A 19,710-nucleotide genomic window follows, 5' to 3' on the forward strand; every position below is an offset into this window, starting at 1 on the left:
GGTTTGTGCGTCTCGCCAAGTTAACTGGCGATGACAATATTATGTCGTTCCTTATAATGTTTCCATTGCGTAATTGGAAACATAGTTGGGTGCTCAACCTTTCTGTCTTCAAATTTGTTTCACTTTTGCCTATCACACGTTGATGAAGCACAGTGGCCAGAAGCTAATCCTTAAGAGACCAGAGCATAAACTTGTAGACATAAAGTGTCTTCTGAATGATTTGAGAACCTGTAAACGTATTTTGTACTCAATAACCGAATTCAGTCGAAAATGGCAGAAATTTATACCCAAAACGCGTTGGGAATATCCTAATTTCTGATACATCCCATATTTCAATTAATTTTTATATACCCAGAATGCGTTGTGGATCAATGGAAATGTGGAAAGATACTATCCGTTGCAAGATAATTCGGATGGAATTCCCCAGATTAAGAGACTAGGCCGATATCAAGCACAAAATGACTACTCCCTTAATGCTGTAACGAATAGTCACCCTTAGTCTTTCGTTACATTAGGTTCAATTTTATTAAATTAAATTCAAATTAAGATTAAATCCGAAATATCTTGCAACGAATAGTACACAATGTGACTCTACGAATACCATCGAAAAAAAAATGTACTTTCGCCATGTGCCATTCGCCAATATATTCGTTTTATTCGAATTCCATTCTTCCCTTCCTGGAAAAAGAAGGGTAAACGACTTTTCGAAATGATATTTACGTTGCATTGCATCTTACCATTTCCAACTAGGTGTTTTATAATCACCTCTCCAAATTTGATCCCGGTATCCTTTTGTCTGCTTCCTGGCGTCTTATTCGCCTTCTGTATGCTCCTACCTTTGCCTTCTTCTCCATCCATGCATGTAATAGAGAGAGGTCAAGCATGACCCCCTTGGAGGTCGTTGAGGTAGTGGACATCGCTCCTGTTATGAGTAACCATGCTTGCAGTTGAAATTTATCCAGTTTCTCTTTGGTGGTCTTTTGTTGGCATTTAGACCACCATATTCGTGCGCCCTATGTAATCGTAGGTCTAACTCAAGTCATGGATAACCAGTAGAGTTGGTGCAAAACCTCGTGAACTTTGAAAATGCGCATGTATAACCGAAATAAAATGAAGCCTAAAAACATACGACTATTTTATTTGCTGCGAATTGCACGACAGGGTCCCATCTGCACCCTGATATTTTCAGTTATGTCGGATTCAATCGTTTCGTTCGTATATTGACGTCACCAAATGAATGAATTAGGTTCACGAGATTTTATAACAGCACTACATCCGTTTGGGTTTTATACCCCATGTTTTTATACATATCATTCGACATGTCCAAAGGGAAAGCTTGATATAGTTAGTTAGTAAGTGTTTTGGAGGGTGCTGGATAGAACATTTCCTTATTTTCCTCTTACCATAATTACTAGTTCATCCGCATAGGCGTGCACTTCTAGCCCCTATGTGTCAAGGAGCGAAATTAAGTCAACCACCAGGAGTGACAACAGTAGGGGGAGAAAGCACTCTCCCATGTGGGAACCTCCAAGCTGTATTGGCCAAAATTTCCTCTCCTTGTAGGTCTGTTAGAATCAGCCTATTTTCCAGCATTGCTTTGATCCAGTTGCATATGGTAGCAGATATCCCTTTTGATGCTGCTGTATCAAAAAAAGAATTTGGTACTGCATTAAGTGCGGCCCTCTATTTCTAGAAAGGCGGTTGATGCAATTTGTCCATTATTAATGGAGTGATTTTCTGAACTACTTAGTCCAGCGCTGTTTCAGTTGATTTTTCTTCTTGATATGCATGCTGGTTGCCATTGAGAGGGTGATCCCTAAATGGCTTCTCCTTAATATGTCTATCAAGAATTTTTTCTATTGTTTTCAACAGAAATTATGTAAGACTGATCGACCTGTAGGCTTTAAGTAGGGCGTTGCCTTGTCGTATTTTGTTACTACCCTTACAGTTGTCCAAGTCTTTGGTATATAACCTAATGCTATTTTAGCCCTAAAGATCTATGTTAGAATGGGCAATAAGATGTCCAATGGACAGAAAATATTCCATCATCCCCTAGAAATTTAAATGGAGCAAATTGGTTTACACTTTACATTCTCCGGTTTGATGTTTATTGCAGAAAAGTCTTCTTTCCTAGGACGTTAAGATCGTTTAGATTCGGCAAAGGGACCATCAAGTCTTAAAGTAGCCCTGGTCCCAATGCCAGACCCTGAAAATAATCTTGTGGATTCTAGTGCTGGAAGGTATATCTAAAATACTATGGCAGAACCTACTCCAAGATTCCCTTTTCGCTCTTCTTATTTCTTTATTTTATTCAATAAGAGTTTTCCTATATGTTTTCGGGTTACCTTATTCTTTGGCTTTATCCAATATTCTCCTTACTTCTATTCTTAGGTTTTCTACTCCACCAAGGCGTTTATCTATTATTCGTCGTAATTTTGATCGGGCCGTTCCATGGTATGATGTGGGATTTGCCTGCATATACAGTAAGTCAATGTGAGTTAAATGTATTTAACAGTCCTAGAATTGAGGTCCAAGCTGCGTGCGATCGCTGGCGGTTCAGCAGTACATGAGTTGAATTTATTCACTGCACACTCGAGCTGAGCCGCGGCATGCAAGCCGCGTTTCTGCTACGGCGCCACATGCACGCTGCTTGAAAACAAGTCAGGCGGTTTGGCAGTCTATGCTGGGCAATCATTCAGTACACGTTAAGGCTAGATTATGCGATTTTTGCTTTCCACTGTGGATGTTTGTATCACCAATAACGCAAAAATTGTTTTGTTTTTTCGATGATCTTCGTAGTTTCGCATTATCGATCTTTCTAATTTATCCAAATTCCATTGCGTGTATATAAAAATACACCTTAAACGTAAAGTGATAAATTAAGAAGACCCATAAAGCATTTTGGTACAGATTTCTGGGAATTCGGTTATTGGGTACCTACAATTGACCCAATTAATGTAGTGACGTTTTTTAAATATATATTGTTAATTAAAGTAAGTTATTATAGTGCAAATTAAGTAAAAGTAATGAACAAACGAGTCTTTTTGAATACAAAATTAGTTTTTTTTTTTTATAAAATTACTCGCGGAATTTCATATTTAGGATTGTTGTCATCAATAGGAAAAAATTATATTGATCAAGTAACAAAATATTTTTCTATATTACTTTGTGAACGTCAAAGTTTCAGCCTCGATGTACTTATAATATTAGGCTGTTCAATAAGTTTTGCGCTTCGATAAGAAAAATACGATTGTATGGTTTGACATACACTATAGTATAGTCTCCCTGAACATCAATACACTTGTTCCAACGAGATTCTAATTTATAAATTCCATCCCTGAAGTGAGAATCTGGAAGGGCTGCAAGATACGCTTACACAAAGTCGCTAGGGGCCAAATCTGATGGTGGACGCTCCAACAATTCGAACTTTAATTCATGGATTTTAGCCATTGTTAAATTGCTCATATGACACGGTGCATTGTCCTAATGAAAAATAATTTTTTTCTTCTGCCAACCGGCTCTTTTTTTACGAATGTTTCCTTCAGCTGGTCTAAAAAGTTAAAACAATACCCAGAATCTATTGTTTCACCAATTTGCAAGTAATGCACAAACAAAATTCCTCTCGCATCCCAAAAAACTGATGCTTGGCCGATTTCTAAACGAACACATTTCGGAGCCGAGGAACCAGGTTCACATCACTCTTTAGCCTCTTTTTTTTATTCAGGATAATGGTAATAGACCCAAGTCTCACCCAAAGTGATGAATCGACGCACAAAATCTACTTTATTCTTTCGAACACGCTCTAAATGTTGTTATCGAGAAAGTCGACTATTGTTGTCGAAGTAGCGAATGCGACACCCATTGTGAGTACAGCTTTCTGAAACAAAATACTTGAGTCAAAATGTTGCTTACACTCTCCAATGAGATGTCTAGGGCTTCTACTAAATCTCTTTCAGTCACTTGACGATTTTCCAATACCATATCCTGTATTTTTTCTACGATTTCTGGAGTTTTTACCATTTTTGTATGTCCTATACATGGATCGTCTTTAAGGGTTATACGGCCATGTTTAAATTAAGTATCCCAGCTTTCTACTGTACTAATTGAAGGAGACGAGTTCTTATACACTTTCAACAATAAATTTTCTTTCCTTTTAAACCTTCTAAAAATAAAAATCCAGTCACTGCACGATACTTTATTGTTTCCATTGTAAAAAATACTGTGACACGTCGATATCAAATGACTTGTAAACAAAAAATGAATTGAAATATTGAAATGAAATTTCACACACGGTCATATATGAAGGGTGTACCAACATAACAAATTAGGCTAGTAGCAACGCCCTCTCTTATCAAACCGCAAAACTTATTAAATATCCTAGTACCTTTGTATCTGGTAATAGCTATCAGTTATATACCATATTTTATTATTATCACATTTCGGTCTTTTACAATTTTAATCTCCTAAAAGATATACATTGATGTCGAAAGTGATGTCGCTAGTGATGACGAAAAATATGTGTAACAATTTTCTGAAATAATTGTTTTGAAATATATTAAAGATTTTTAATGAAATATTTTAAAACACTCATAAGATAAATAATGATACTATTGGGTGTTTAGCACTGATCTAAAATTTCCAATAATCATTACATCCTAAATGTAATACGGTATCACTCAAAACTTCTGCAAATGGTCCTTTTCCTTATATCCTAATTTCAATTTGGATATTTAACAATTAGTTACTCTGAATGTGAACCACATATTAAAGAATTAAAAAGGTTATACACCTAAAGTATTTCTGTAAATATTGTGAAGTTTCTACCCTAAAGAAGATAACCCGAGTTTAGGTTTACCTAAAGTCGTACAATGAATATCAAAATACTGGAGTTAACGCCATACAACAAAAAAAAATAGTTAAAAAGTGAGACTAATTATAGCTCTTTTCCAGTGGACATAAAGAAGTGGATATGACCTACTAGACCTACTGGAAATTTTGTGGTTTTAAAGTAAGTATTTTTAAATTCCCTTAATTTTTAATCCACTGGGGACGTTTTCAGTTAATTATTAATATATAATTTTTGTCAGCGACCATTTGGCTAATGGGACATTCTATCAGATATTGTTTCTTTTTAGATTATTTTACAGCACGATGCAACAACATCTAGTCCATATAATAATGAATTTGACCGATAATTGATGACAATTCATATATATACATATATATAAAACAATGAAAACTACTCATCTAAATTCTTAAAACTTACTATTAAACTCACATTGCTTATTTCGATTTCAACGCATAATCCGACTCAAAATTGACGCTAAAAATGATATCTGTATGATCTTAACACTTTCGTCGCCGGTCGAAGATGACTGAACGGCTAGAATCCTTTTTTTTTTAACATTTAAAAGAGTTATTGTTTGGTTCTTCTTCATGTGCCACGTCGTATAAGAAGGTCGGTAACCATCATGGCAATTCGCACTTTCGATACCGCTGCTCTAAAGAGAGCAGATCAAATTGTTTAACCAGGAGATGCGTCTTCTTCCGCGACTCCTTCTACCCTGTATTCTTCCTTGTATTATTAATTGTAACAAGTTATAACGCTCGCCCCTCATGTCATGTCCCAAATATTACAGTTTTCTAACTTTAATTGTATTTAAAACCTCTCTTCTCCCATTTTTCTCAACACTTCGACATTCTTGACTCTATCCACCCAACTTATTCTTAATATTCTTCTGTAGGCCCATAACTCGAAGGCCTATAATCTGTCCGAAACATATCTTTAATGTCCAAGCTTCCAACCCATAAAACAATACGGAGAACACGTAGCATCTCAGAAGTTTTATATTTGAAGAAATTGTAATGTCCCTGTCCCTGCTACACAATACTTTTTTCAGTTTGTTGAAAGCACTGCTTGCCTGTCCTATTCTTGCTTTAATCTCTTCTGTATTCTCATTAATTTTATTAATTATTGTACCCAGATATTTAATATTTTTCAACTTTTTTAATTTGTTCTCCATCCACTATTATGCTTTCTTGGCGCTGCGGGGCTTTTGTAATTACACAGTGGCTGACCACTATCGCTTGTGTGGAATGGCACGTTTAATTTACATAAGACTTTACGGCTAATCATCGGAAGCTACTTTGTGGATCCGCAGAGTAAAGCAGGCCGCGCACTGAATCGGCATAGAGCGATCGACTCGGCTAAGAGCAATCGGCAGATTTTGCTATACATGGAAATAAATGAGCCACCGCGCACCGCCGAAGAACGTTCGACTGTCGAACGTTCTTAGGCGGTGCGCGGTGGCTTATTTATTTCCATGTATAGCAAAATCTGCCGATTGCTCTTAGCCGAGCCGATTCGGTGCGTGGGCTGCTTAACGCTGCAAAGTGGTTCGTCTGTTTTTGACATAATAGATAGTGCTAATGATCCTGATGTCTCATGTCTAAGTTTTTCTTTTCGAGTAATTCGATAAGGCGGTTATATCTGACCTTATCGAAAGCTTTGTTGTAATCCAAGAAACACATACAGGGTGATTGATTAGTGGGGTAAAGCTCAATAGATCCGCTATAGTAATAGATAGCAATAAAAGTTAATTACAAAAATTTTAGCCACCTTTGAGCTTCACATTACAAAATTACTTAAAATGTTACAGGGTGTTCGATAACAGAGTGGCAGACCAAACTTATGTATTTTTAAATGGAACACCCTATATTTTATTTTAAATTCGAAATCCTGTGAACTTCTACATCACAAGAATATAAAGGTTTGTTATGTTATACAGGGTATTTACAAAGTTATAACCAATTTTGTATGAAAATCGTAACAAGCTCAACTCCCTGTATAAATAAAAATAAGCAAAACAGCAATGGTTTATTAATGCCATATTTTTTACGTATTGTCAAAATTTTCAAGAATGATTGATATTGCTAATTTTCTTTATATCAAATACAGGGTGAGTCAAAACGCAAGTACATTACTTTCTCAGTCATTTTAAATGGAACACCCTGTATTTTATATCACTATTGAAAAGTACCATTACCGTACTTAATTTTTAGATAACATTTCCTATGTCTAAATTTATTAGTTTTCGAGATATTTTCATTTTTCAATGGACTAGTAGCGTGGCCACCCAAATCACCAGAATTTAATAAACTGGACTGATTTTTTTGGGGTTACGTTAATAATGAAGTTTATAAAATACCTCCAGCAACAAGGGATGAAATGAAAAATAGAATACAAGTGTATTTCGATGTGTTAATTTACAAATTCTTCGTAAAGTAGCTCATTCAATTATCGTTTTTAGGCGTGCATAAATGTGTTAGGAGGTAATTTTGAACACCTTATGTAATTAAATATTAAAAATATTTTTATTAAAAGTAACTTGCTAATTTTTTCAAACATGTTTTTTTTGCAAAATGCATTACTGATAAATTATTTTTCATTCTTTATTTGTTACATTGTTACATTCACATACAAAAGAAGTGTTTAATTGTCTTCACATTACTAATTTTCTTTCTTTATTTGTTACATTTACACAAAAAAGTAGTTTTTAATTGTTTCAAAAATGTTGCATGTTGTGGTTTTTTTTGTAAAATGTATTACTAATAAATTATTTTTATTTCTTTATTTGCTACATTGTTACATTGATTACCGGATTGATAATCAGTAATCGTCAATTGTCAATTCAATCATGGCTTAGTTAAAATTTAGATAAATTTAGACACATAAAATAATTTGCTCTGAAAAATGAAAATATCTCGAAAACTAATAAATTTGGACATAGGGAATATTATATAAAAATTAAAGAACGGTAATGTTACTTTTCAATAATGATATAAAATACAGGGTGTTCCATTTAACATTACTGAGAAAATAATGTATGTACTTGCGCTTTGACTCACCCTGTATTTGATATAAAGAAAATTAGCAATGTCAATAATTCTTGAAAATTTTGACAATATGTAAATAAAAAATATGGCATTAATAAACCATTGCTGTTGTGCTTATTTTTATTTATACAGAGCGAGTTGAACTTGTTACGATTTTCATACAAAATTGGTTATAACTCTGTAAATACCCTGTATAACATAACAAAACTTTATATTTTTGTGATGGAGAAGTTAACAGGATTTCGAATATAAAATAAAATATAGGGTGTTCCATTTAAAAAAACATAAGTTTGGTCTGCCACTGTGTTATCGAACAACCTGTAACATTCTAACTAATTTTGTAATGTGAAGCTCAAAGTTGGCTACAATTTTTGTTATTAACTTTTATTGCTATCTATTACTATAGCGGATCTATTGAGCTTTACCCCACTAATCAATCACCCTGTATACTGGCTGATTAACATCCATGCACCTTTGCACAAGTACATTTACAACGAATAGGGCTTCCCTCGTTCCCAGTGCATTTCTAAATCCAAATTGTGTGTCACTCATGACTTGCTCAAGTCCGTTATGTATTTTCCGGTGTATAATTTTTAAAAACATTTTGAGCGTATGACTCATTAAACTTATTATCCGGTGGTCTTGGCATTCTTACGCATTTGCTCGACCAATATTCCAATTTGCTGTTCGTCTATTAAAATTGTATTATGTCTACCGGTATTTGGTCAGGACCTGTTGCCTTGTTGTTCTTTGTGTTTTTTAAATAATTATAACCTACGATTTTCATAATTCTGTAAATTTTTTTTTGTCACGATCTGTCGTTTGATTTTGAGGCACTAGTATTTTTACTCTTCTTGTGTTGCCTATCCATTACGGATGTTAACAGTAACGTGGCTATTTTAACTTCTTGACTGCTGCCTAAAAAGTCCGATAGTAGTCAAGTTAAACCATAATTTTCGTATGTTAAGAAGTTACGGTATTCTTTTTTCCATGCACTTTATTTACCCTTGAAGCATGGTCAGAAGTACATCGTGTCATTGGTCAATACACATTATATGGCCAAGGTGTTATATTCGAGTTTATGACATTTGATGGTTTTCACACTATTTACCCTTACTTTGCAGTATTACTTCGTTGGTAACTTTGTCTATCCGGAAAATCCTCAACAGCATGCATCTATAGCAAACATTTCAATCGCTTTAAGTCTCTTCAGTGATGCTTCAGTTAAAGTCCATGGCTCCGCTTCATATAGAGAAGAACGGAAAATACGTAGCATTTTAGTAAACAAACTTTATTTCCAATTTTATATCGTACCTGAGAGGTAACCGAAACCGATGAATGATGAATTGCTCGAGCGTAATTACTCGAAAACGAATTGCTCGACATGAAAATTGCTCGAATAAAAAAGAAAATTACAAAACAAACTATGTGATATTCCACGTATATAATACTAATAACTTTATAAATAATAAGAAAAATAACGGTTTTGATTTAGTCTCATTATCATAATTAGGGATTATGATAATTTCCATGTAGTAGGGAAGGATTAAAATCATTACCTATAATTTTATCGATAAGTGGCAAATCTTCCAAGATTGGTGAAGATTCCACAATGCAAATAAGTTCTGACCATCCAAGCATTTGAAAATTTATGTCCTACTTAAAACGAAAACAAACTTTAAATGAACTAAAAATTGAACAGTGCCTTCATAAGTGGCAAACAACCTCAAATGGGTATTGCGTTTAATAAAGAATTATGAACAACAAACTAATATATAGGATTAGATACGGGAATCTTTCTTATGTATATTTAGGTATATATTTTGCATTATTGTGAATAAATATTTGGACATATAATTTTCTTTTTATTCGAGCAATTTGTATTTCGAATGTTCATGTCGAGCAATTGACCTAGAATCTACCTGAGAAGATTAAAGAGGTTATATTTGGAAATAGACTATAAGTATGTAGTCCATTGAAAAGTTACATTTAGGGTCGCGTTTTTCAGAGAAAGCAACTTTATTGTTTGATTTTTAGTGAATTAATATAAGCTTAAGTTCAAATTTGTGGGGTCCTGGCCGCCATCTTGGAAAAAAATAAAATATAATAAAAATATTATAATAAAAAATAAAAATAAATAAAATAAACTAGCAACCCTAGAAAATTTTTATTATATTTGTAGAAAATTAAAATGTCTACACTTTATGTCTATTACTTTTTATCGTAAAATGTAAAATAAAAACGTAATGAACAAAAATAACCGAAACATTTTGAACAAATTTTCTTTTAGACGTTATAACTTTCTGGTTTTTTTACAATAAAATGACATCAAAGCAATTTTATAGATAGTCCAGGCTGTTTCGTCGCCCCTGTTAGGTGAATTAGTCCGATTCGATTTTTTTGCACAAAGTTACTCAAATAGAGGTCCTTTTAACAAATCCAGGTGTAGAGCGGTACCGTGGTCGAAAAATTGTCAATTTTTTAAAACAAATTCACAAAAATATTTTTTTTACTTCGAATAATTTTTTTAGATCATTTGGGTCATTTTGAGCAAAAAGGTCTCTTGTGATTTAAAATTGATTATTGTCGAGTTTTGAAAAACGCGAAAATAGCCATTTTCAAGGCCTAATAACTCAGTTATTAAGCCAAAATAATTATGGATGTCAGAAAGTGACCAAATCAAAATTTAAAGTCCCCTCTACAAGATACTGAAGCAATTTTTGTCATTATGTATTTGATTACTAAGCTGTTATTTTTAATTATTAACAATGAGCGCTAAGAGCGTATTAGGCGGCCGTAAATGGTGAATCTTACTGGCACTCACATTGACGGCCGCCTCAATACACGCTTAGCGCTCATTGTTGATAATTAAAAATAACATCTTAGTAATAAAATAATGACAAAAATATCTTCAGGGTCTTGTAGAGGGGGCTTTAAGCTTTGATTTGGTCAGTTGCTGACTTTCATAATAATTATTTTTGACCGAATTATTAAGCCTTGAAAATGGTTATTTTCGTGTGTTTCAAATTTTAAATCGCATATAACTCGACAACAATCAATTTTAGAGAAAAATCACAAGAGACCTTTTTTGCTCACAATGACCCAAAGAATCTAAATTCGAAGTGAAAAAATTATTTTTGTGAATTTATTTAAAAAAAATTGTTTAAACAATTTTTCGACCACGGTACCGCCTGGCACCCTGTGGATTTTTTATAAGGATTTCTTATCTGGGTTTTACAGTGCTCCGAAATGGACCGGGTTTTTGAATACTCGTAACGATACGATAAAAACGAACCATTACAGCCCGTTCACACTTTTGTCGTGTGTTGTATCCGTATTTTAATCGGAGGTTGCAGTGGCAATGTATTATGGAGCTATTCACATTTATTAAGTGTGAATAGCTCCATATAAAATTCATTGCCACTGGAACCTCCGATTAAAATACGGATCCGACATACGACAAGTGGGAACGGGCTGTTAGGCTTAGTTATCTATTAAATATTGTTTTATTCATATAATTAATCATTTTCTTAACATTAATGTGTTATTATTAATTTATTATCGACCTTTTCTTGTATGCTAAGTCGAGTCAACTTTACGTCTAAGATATTGTTGAATCTTGATAAAATAATGACTTCTCATGAATATCACTCATACATTCACCAACTAGTTTGACGAAACTATTGTGCAAACTCTCACGAGCAATGTTTAAATCATCTGGATGTGGATGATTAACACACAGCCGTGATATTATTGAAAATACGCTGGCATCAAAATTTTCAGTTATTTTTGTTTATACCTTTTTTATTTTCCATTTTACGATAAGAAATAATTTATTGAAATAAAGTTATAAATAATTTAATTTGCTATAAATGAGGCCTAACAAAATGTTCTGTATGGTTGCTGGTTTATGAGATACATGATGAAAACCTTTTGCATCCCCTTTTTGCTAGAGCGTAGTGGCGACCTCACAAACTTGAACGTAAGCTTACATACAAAGTAGCGAGAAAGTATGGAAACACGGTAATTTCTCGGAAACCGCTTGAACGATTTTTGTAAATTTTGGTGAGTAAGGGTGTTCTAATGCGGCCAATATTATAGTGGTAATTACGTTGTTGTCAAATCTTCCGTTTTTCTAATCTTCCGGAAATCTAATGAACTTTCTTGTTTTTAAATAGAACACCCTATATATGTTTTGCGTTTTGAAGTCCTTAAGAAATACTGATTATTTTTCATGTTATATTCTCTATACCTAAATGCCATAATTTCGAAATTATTGCTATATTTATTAAAAATAAAATTTAACAAAGTATAAAAATCAATTTTTTCAGCCCGGGTAGACATTATTTTAGGTTCTGTGGATCATTGGGAACAAAAAAGTTCTTTTGTAATATTCCTCGAAAGTTCATCGTTTCCGACACAATTTAAAACTGAAAGAAATCAAAAAACGACGATTTTCTAGTCTCAAAAGCACAAGTAAAAATCATGTTTAAAATTAGGAAGTACCTAAATTCAAGCTAAAACGTTTTTCTATCAGATCCCTGTAATAATTTTTGGCATATTTTATTCTAAAACATTGTTTTTTTTTTAATTATTAATGAAGCTCATATGAGAGAACGGGCGATCGGGCGCATTAACAACTAAAAAATAATATTTTAAAATGAAATAAGACCAAATCACTTATCGGTGTCTGATATAATAAGGTTTGAACTTGAATTTAGGCACTTCGTAGTTTCAAAAATAATATTTTTTACTAGTGTTCTTGAACCTAGAAAATCGTAATTTTTCGATTTTTTCAGTTTTAAATTCTTTATAACTCGGAAATGATTAACTTTTTGAGGAAAATTACAAAAGGCCTTTTTTGTTCCCAATGATCCAAAGAACCTAAAATAATGTCTACCCGGGCCGAACAAATTAATTTTTATAATTTGTTAAAAAAATTTTTAATAACTGTCAATAACTCCGAAATTATGGCATTTATGTATAGGGAATATAACATGAAAAATAATCAGTATTTCTTAAGGACTTAAAGTATATAGGGTGTTCTGTTTAAAATAAGAAAGTTCATTAGATTTCTAGAAAAACGGAAGATTTGACAACAATGTAATTACCACTATAATATCGGCCGCATTAGAACACTACCCACCAAAATTTATAAAAATTGTTCAAGCGGTTCCCGAGAAATGACCGTGTTTTCATACTTTTTCGCTACACTATATATACTAACCCCCTACACATAAAAAAATAAAAGTACGTCCTCTGAAAGACGCACACTAAGGCCTAAAATATATTTCAATAGACTAATGGGAATGTATATTTTAGTGAAATAACAAATCTATAACACAAACAATCTGCAAATCTTCTATGTTTACGTCAATACTCATAAAATAAAATTTGATTTTGTTTGTGCGATTCAGATTGGATAGACTAGATAAAAATGAATAAAATGAAATGTTCCCAAAAGTTAGTTTACTAAGTTTGTTAGTCAAATGGAACGACCAACTCATCTCAAATTCTTGAAAAGAAACAGAAATTATTTCAATCAACAGTAAAATAGGGGTAATAAAGAAAAACATGTGAGTTTTAGTACATTTTGTGAAAATTTATTAAAAGTTTTGAGAAAACAGTAGTTTTTATTGGTTTAGATATAAAGGTATCTATTTTAAAAGTAACATTCCTAATACATTCTGGAAATTGTAGACTGTGAAGTCGAAACATGGGTAATATGGAAAGAAGACAAACTATTGGGTGAGTTTTATTTTTTTTTTATTTATATTTAATTAGGGTGATCACATTTTCTAAATTAACACATTTGTAAACACAATTTTTAGTCAAATTCATGATTCATTATACTCTACAAATTATTTCGATTTCATAAAATTAATAACCTAACGTTGTATTTATGAGCAATACTAAATATTTATAAGTAGTTTTATCGTGACTGATATCAAATGTAGACCGTCAATAACTGTAACTCAGGTACTTGATATACACAGCAATTCAATACATAAAACTGTATGATAAAGTGTAGAAGAATAAATAAGATGTCAGCAGTGGACTAGTCAATGGGAGATTGAACTAAACTATTGTCCTACACTTCGTTGGTGGTTCAGGAGGTAAATGGAAAATTGACAGACCACCAGCATAGATGGCCATCATTAAACAAATTAGATATAAAAAAAAATTATTTAATAAATCTGGTCAAAACTTATCAATAACTTATACCTAATCACTTACACGTAATGATATTTGCAGTAGTTTTCTTGTCATTGATTTGTGCACCACACTTAGCACGTAGTCTATTCCTTGTCGTTTCACAAATTTAATAGAACGTTTTACATTCGTGAATACAAAGACACATCAACGAATTGCAAATACAAAGAATTATGCGACAAGCAAGCAACCTTCTGTAAAAGAAGCTAAACAACTACTACTAATACCTGAAAAGAAGTAGAACAGCTTTAAAAAGTAATTGCAAATAGGTAGCATACACCGTTAATAATTTTACGAAACAACCTTTAAATTTCAACTTCTTTTGGTGCTAGGTCTCCCTAACGTTGACGATTACATTGGCGAATTTTTCACGGTTTTCAGCTAATCTAAATAGTTGTTCGGCACTGCGTATTCCTGTCCAATCGCGAGTATTCTTGAGCCATGACATCTTCCTTCCAGTTCCAATAGTTTTCAATAGCTCACGAACGACATTTGCTATATTTAACACAGCTACATTGATCTACATCGCTGTCCAGGTGATTGATATCAGTCTTCAGAGTCCAGGTCTCGGTACTATGTAAAAACACCGACCAAATATAGCATTTGATCATTCTTTGACGTAAGTTTTTGTTTAAGCTGTTTAAGTTTTGTTTACATTTGATCTCTTTATTTGGGTGTAGTTGATCTGTTAATGAAGCATCCCAGGTATTTAAAGTGAGTAGAGATTGCAATTCAGCTGGATTTGTGCAAGATTGGCCTGAATCCAGCTGGATTCAGCAAAATATGGAATCAAAATAAAAACACGATTTTAATGTTTTTTTTGTGTGTATTCTAAATTACCAAACAACAGAAACATGGATTATTTAGTTTTACTTTGCACAGAACTGCACATATAGCCGGTTGCGGAGAAAGCCCTCCCGGCCTCTGTGCTGGTCGGTTTTAAGGTCATCAAATAGTCATAGATCATTGACAAATGATCGCCTTTCACTCCTTCGGTCTCATAAACGGTCTCATAAAATTTTTGTAATCTTTTTGAGAACCAGTTTTTTTTGTTATAAAAGTTTTCTCTTTCTCGTTTCAATTCAATCTCAAGTTCTTGTTCCAAAGTAAAATTCGCCGCTCCGGATTAGTTGGTCCATCTTCTTCAATTATATCCTCTAACTGGTTCCACAGTTACTTGTTTATTTATTCGAATATCAACAATTTTTTCAGCTCTTTGTTCCAGGATTGTTTAGTCCTTCGTTATCCATTTTTGGATTTTGTAAGTACACTAAGGTACAATTTTAGAGAGGCGCCGCCGTTCTGCGATTCTGTTGCGTAGTGCTTCCGATAGCTCGGCACTAAGGCTAGAGTCCTATCTATTTAGTTTGTCTGAGGCTACGGCCAGACAAGCGACAATTTACGGTGTTGTAAGAGCAGTAAAATGAAGCGCGAAAAATGTGTCCTATCCTATGTTGCTGCGCGATATTTTACAGCTCAATATGGCCATCCACTATAGTATGGCTTCTGATAGATCGGCATTAAGGCTAGACTCCTGGCTATTTAATTTGTCTAAGACAAATTTCATGGTTGTGTCGGCCGTTATCAATGTGGACTCTCTTCTGCAAAGAGCTTCTACAGCCAGTTTCACTGGTTAAAAAGTGGCGATCAACTCATTGATTATCGACCATTTGCCAGCAGAGAATTTTATCGTAGAATAAATGTCTATCAACGCTTTATCGATGCACACTTTTAGGCTGTAGAACCTTTTCAGCATACTGAGCTACTGCTAGTGCGATATAATGGCAAATTGCCTACTCACGGCTTTGAATAAAGAGGCTAATGAAGACAAAAAGTAAGTAATTTTGAATTTGACACGTTCGCGGATCCTCGCTGCTGGAAAAAGCGCTGGATTGCTTGATGCTGGATCCAGCAATTGCAATCTCTAAAAGTGAGTAACTCTCATTATTTTGTTGATCTATCTGTAGGGAAGTAGTGTCGTGAGGTTCGAGACTAAATATGAGACTCTCGCATAAAATAACAAAATGTCCTCAGTATATCTAAGGTTATTAATCAGTTCACCATTGATTTTCACTCAGAAATTTTCATCTTGCAATTGAAAATTATATCCAAGTAGATATTAAACAACAGTGGGGATATAATGCATCCTTGTCTGACGCCTCTTTGAATGTAGAATTCGTCGGTCACATCGACTTTTATGCCTGCTTTCTGCTTCCATTACAAGTTTTCTATAATACGTAGATCTCTGCCATCAATGCCTTTGGTTCTTATAATGTTCAAAAACGTTCCTTACTGTACCATATCAAAAGCCTTATCGTAATCAATGAAAGCCACATAAATATCTTTGCGTTGGTCGAGGTATTTTTGAAGAAGTACTTTTTTATGCCCAAAAGTGCCACCCAGCGCATTCCTAAATCCAAATTGGGTTTTATCTATAGTCCGTCCCACCTTGACTTTACAGTATAGGGAACTTAGGCAATACAGACCTTATGAGAGTTTTTAGCGCGGTGATGCCGATTTTATCAAAAATAATTTGTAATCGAGCAGTAGAGAGAATAAATTAAAACTGTTTTAGAAAGGCAATCTACAATTTTAGGATTCATATGCGTAATAACTATAGTATATCAAATAAACTTAAATGCTAAAATTGTAGATTGTCTTTCTAAAACAGTTTTAATTTAATCTCTCTAATGTTCGATTTTAAATTCTTTTTGATAAAATCGGCATCACCGCGCTAAAAACTCTCATAAGGACTGCATTGCCTATGTTCCCTATACTGTAAAGTCAAGGTGGAACGGACGATAGTAGTCTAGGCGCCAGAGGGGTCACCGTGTCCTTTTCAATTCTGATGGACAAATTCAACGGTTTCTTATGGATTTTTGGCTGTGGATTACGAATTTCGAGAGTGGATTTCGATCCGAGTGGTCAAAAAATTGTTATAAACAATTTAATTGTTTATAAATTGTTTATAAGGCTCTGGTTCATAAACTAAAAAAGATAAAAAAAATGTTTCAAATAAAATTTGTTCCTTAATAAAAAACAAAGAAAAAAATGTTTACTAAACTTAAATCCCATAATTAGAACTTTTTTTACTACTAATTTTACAATATCTTGAGTTCTAATTGTTGGATTTAAGTATATGATTTTTTCTTCGTTTTTTATTAAGGAACAAATTTTATTTGAAACATTTTTTTTATCTCTTTTAGTCTAAGAGCCAGAGCCTTATAAACAATTAAATTGTTTATAACAATTTTTTGACCACTCGAATCGAAATCCACCCTCGAAATTCGTAATTAGCAGCCAAAAATCCATAAGAAACCGTTGAGTTTGTCCATCAGAATTGAAAAGGACACGGTGACCTCTATTTGGCTCCTAGACCATAGGTCTCTTTAGCAATGACTTGTTATTCTCCCGTGAATATTGAGAAGAAAAATTGTCAATGTGTGGCTCATCAGACTAACTAACCTGTATTCGTCGTAAACATTATTTAGCCATTCCTCAGGAATTTCACCAGGAAAATTTAACATGCTAGGAAAAAAAGTATGAATAGACCCTTAAAACACACATAATGAATATTGACAAAGAGAAAACAAAACATGCAACGAATTATAAAAGTTGGTAACAGATAAGAAACAAAGAGACAAAGTAGAAGGACTTGTACTTTAGCTACCGTGACCAAGTCTACATCTTAAATTGTAATTCACCTGTCTTTACATTTTAATACTAACATGTGTATTTTTTTATTTAACTTAGCAATGTGATTACTAATTTTAGTTTGCTTAAACCTTTTTTAACCATCACATTTGTAGTATTTCATGATTTCACATTTTTTGCGACAATAACTATACTCTTTCAGGTGAAGGAAAAATTGTCTTTGATACACGTTTTTCTAGTTACAATTTTTCCTTAACACTACAAAAAAAATTGTGAGGTATAGCAGCCATATTTTTATCTGTGATTATATAAATTACCTGTGATAGTAATGAATATAGAGTTAGATTGTAAGGGGATAACGAATACATGATGTACCTACTTCAATCCTTGGAAGGAATCCGGAACAGCCGTTTTAAATTTTAAATTCTATATGAAGACGTTATTGCAACCTAACGGTAAGTCACAAACTAAGAAAGCTGAAATATTAAGGTTTAAAGTTTAAAACAATCTGATAAATTTTGATTTATTATTTTTATTTTACAGAAAAAACACATATTTTTAAGAAAAATGGGATTTATTTTTGAGGTATAAAATGAGGTATAAAAAGGGAGGCTATTATTATGTGACAAGGGGTTCACAACTGTAAAAATAATTTTGTGTCATCTGCGTAACAACTATTTATTTTTTTACTTTTCATTTGCTTTTGTAATAATATCTATCCAACCTTCTGGCGAATAAATAATTGTTGCACGATTTCTCTGGCAATGTCTAGGTCTAATTGCATAACGAAGGACCAGTTGAGTAACTGCAACCAAAAATCCATTAACTGCCAGTTTTTGTTTTGACCTGTTCTCTAAAAGTTTTATCACAACAGAGGTAACCTCATCCGCTCCACGCTGAGCTTGATCTTCGGTTCATAATTACACGTATCCCTTATTGGTACAGTCGTAATCTCTAAGTTATAAAGCCAAATTTTTCTACATTACAATGCGGTACCACTGGTTAATTTTGACGGAGGCATACCTTGCTGTAAGTTAAACGAGATTAATAATTTTAACTTGTTTTTAATACATTCGTTTTTTCAGTTTTTAGCAAAGTTTGCATTGCTTCAGCTCGAGCTATGTGTAGATTTAATAAAGTAGTTAACCCTTTTCTCGATCTGTGTTATAACGCCTTTTGTTACCATAATGACCGTCTCATCACAATGTCTTACAAGTATCATGCTGAGGTATTTTTTTTTCTTCTTCTTCTTGACTGGCTTTACAACTTCGCCGCATCCACTATAGCCCTCCATCTTCTACGATCTTGCGCTTCCATCTCCCATTGTTGTACCTCAATCCTAGATAAATTGGCTTCAACATCATCTTTCCATATTTTTCTGGGACGGCCTACTGATCTTTTACCGTCTGGTTTCTCAAAGAATACACTCCGTCTTCCTCTGATCTTACCACATGACCTGCCAATCTTATCTGGATAGCTTTTATATGATGACGATGTTTTCAGTACCATACCGATTCACCAATTCGGCATTGCGGCGCCTTCTCCACTCTCATGTCAATTCATTTTTTGAGGGCCAAATATCATTATGAGAACCTTTCTTGTCAAATACCAGCAGCTTATTTATTTCCCGCTGATGTAGAGTCCATGTTTCACTTCCATATGTAACAACTGGGCAAATAATTGGCATGTTCAGTTTTAATTTAGATTTTCTTTTTAGCAGCTTAGATCTTAATAATGATGATAGGGAGTATAATGCTTTATTCCTAGCAGCTATCCTTGCTGAGACCTCATTTTCTACGTGGGTGTTATCTGTGAATACCGCCCCCCAGATATTTAAACTATTTACTACTTCGAACGCCAGATATTTAAACTCTTTACTACTTCGAAGTTGTGGTAATTAATATACTCCTTCTCAGAGGCATATTTCAGTGCGTCACAGTTTTTCTA

Source organism: Diabrotica virgifera, chromosome 10 (genome assembly GCF_917563875.1).
Source record: "Diabrotica virgifera virgifera chromosome 10, PGI_DIABVI_V3a".
Classification (NCBI taxonomy): domain Eukaryota; kingdom Metazoa; phylum Arthropoda; class Insecta; order Coleoptera; family Chrysomelidae; genus Diabrotica; species Diabrotica virgifera.